The sequence below is a fragment of the Protomyctophum bolini genome (assembly GCF_963924005.1).
Source record: "Protomyctophum bolini genome assembly, contig: SCAFFOLD_127, whole genome shotgun sequence".
In the NCBI taxonomy this organism is placed as follows: Eukaryota; Metazoa; Chordata; class Actinopteri; order Myctophiformes; family Myctophidae; genus Protomyctophum; species Protomyctophum bolini.
Genome location: NW_027665629.1, coordinates 60292 through 63073, shown reverse-complemented (window position 1 = coordinate 63073; position 2782 = coordinate 60292).

Here is a 2782-nt window from a genome sequence, read left to right as displayed (position 1 = left end):
ATTTGCCTCCCAAAATGCCTCCCAAAATAATTTGCCAAAATAATTTGCCTCCCAAAATAATTTGCCAAAATAATTTGCCTCCCAAAATGCCTCCCAAAATAATTTGCCAAAATAATTTGCCTCCCAAAATAATTTGCCAAAATAATTTGCCTCCCAAAATAATTTGCCAAAATAATTTGCCTCCCAAAATAATTTGCCTCCAAAATAATTTGCCTCCCAAAATAATTTGCCTCCCAAAATAATTTGCCTCCCAAAATAATTTGCCTGCCAAAATAATTTTCCTCCCAAAATAATTTTCCAAAATAATTTGCCTCCCAAAATAATTTGCCAAAATAATTTGCCTCCCAAAATAATTTGCCAAAATAATTTGCCTCCCAAAATAATTTGCCAAAATAATTTGCCTCCCAAAATAATTTGCCAAAATATTTTGCCTCCCAAAATAATTTGCCTGCCAAAATAATTTTCCTCCCAAAATAATTTTCCAAAATAATTTGCCTCCCAAAATAATTTGCCAAAATAATTTGCCTCCCAAAATAATTTGCCAAAATAATTTGCCTCCCAAAATAATTTGCCAAAATAATTTGCCTCCCAAAATAATTTTCCTCCCAAAATAATTTGCCTCCCAAAATAATTTGCCTCCCAAAATAATTTGCCAAAATAATTTGCCTCCCAAAATAATTTGCCTCCCAAAATAATTTGCCTCCCAAAATAATTTGCCAAAATAATTTGCCTCCCAAAATAATTTGCCTCCCAAAATAATTTGCCTCCAAAAATAATTTGCCAAAATAATTTGCCTCCCAAAATAATTTGCCTCCCAAAATAATTTGCCTCCCAAAATAATTTGCCAAAATAATTTGCCTCCCAAAATGCCTCCCAAAATAATTTGCCAAAATAATTTGCCTCCCAAAATAATTTGCCAAAATAATTTGCCAAAATAATTTGCCTCCCAAAATAATTTGCCAAAATAATTTGCCTCCCAAAATAATTTGCCAAAATAATTTGCCTCCCAAAATAATTTGCCAAAATAATTTGCCTCCCAAAATAATTTGCCAAAATATTTTGCCTCCCAAAATAATTTGCCTCCCAAAATAATTTGCCTCCCAAAATAATTTGCCTCCCAAAATAATTTGCCTCCCAAAATGCCTCCCAAAATAATTTGCCAAAATAATTTGCCTCCCAAAATAATTTGCCAAAATAATTTGCCTCCCAAAATAATTTGCCAAAATAATTTGCCTCCCAAAATAATTTGCCTCCCAAAATAATTTGCCTCCCAAAATAATTTGCCTGCCAAAATAATTTTCCTCCCAAAATAATTTGCCTGCCAAAATAATTTGCCTCCCAAAATAATTTGCCAAAATAATTTGCCTCCCAAAATAATTTGCCTGCCAAAATAATTTTCCTCCCAAAATAATTTGCCAAAATAATTTGCCTCCCAAAATAATTTGCCAAAATAATTTGCCTCCCAAAATAATTTGCCTCCCAAAATAATTTGCCTCCCAAAATAATTTGCCAAAATAATTTGCCTCCCAAAATGCCTCCCAAAATAATTTGCCTCCCAAAATAATTTGCCAAAATAATTTGCCTCCCAAAATAATTTGCCAAAATAATTTGCCAAAATATTTTGCCTCCCAAAATAATTTGCCTCCCAAAATAATTTGCCTCCCAAAATAATTTGCCTCCCAAAATAATTTGCCTGCCAAAATAATTTTCCTCCCAAAATAATTTGCCTCCCAAAATAATTTGCCAAAATAATTTGCCTCCCAAAATAATTTGCCAAAATAATTTGCCTCCCAAAATAATTTGCCTCCCAAAATCATTTGCCTCCCAAAATAATTTTCCAAAATAATTTGCCTCCCAAAATGCCTCCCAAAATAATTTGCCTCCCAAAATAATTTGCCAAAATAATTTGCCTCCCAAAATAATTTGCCAAAATAATTTGCCTCCCAAAATAATTTTCCAAAATAATTTGCCTCCCAAAATAATTTGCCTCCCAAAATAATTTGCCTCCCAAAATAATTTGCCTCCCAAAATAATTTGCCTCCCAAAATAATTTGCCAAAATAATTTGCCTCCCAAAATAATTTGCCTCCCAAAATAATTTGCCTCCCAAAATAATTTGCCAAAATAATTTGCCTCCCAAAATAATAATAATCACCAATAATAATAACCAAAAGTGTAAAATAATGTTTTAGGAGCTGTTTCTCAACAACCAAAGTGTCAAATAATGGTTAGAAGCTGTTTTTCAACAACCAAAAGTGTCAAATAATGTTTTAGGAGCTGTTTCTCAACAACAAAAGTGTCAAATAATGGTTAGAAGCTGTTTTTCAACAAGCAAAAGTGTCAAATAATGTTTTAGGAGCTGTTTCTCAATAACCAAAAGTGTAAAATAATGTTTTAGGAGCTGTTTCTCAACAACCAAAGTGTCAAATAATGGTTAGAAGCTGTTTTTCAACAACCAAAAGTGTCAAATAATGTTTTAGGAGCTGTTTCTCAATAACCAAAAGTGTAAAATAATGTTTTAGGAGCTGTTTCTCAACAACCAAAGTGTCAAATAATGGTTAGAAGCTGTTTTTCAACAACCAAAAGTGTCAAATAATGTTTTAGGAGCTGTTTCTCAATAACCAAAAGTGTAAAATAATGTTTTAGGAGCTGTTTCTCAACATCCAAAGTGTCAAATAATGGTTAGAAGCTGTTTTTCAACAACCAAAAGTGTCAAATAATGTTTTAGGAGCTGTTTCTCAATAACCAAAAGTGTAAAATAATATTTTAGGAGCTGTTTCTCA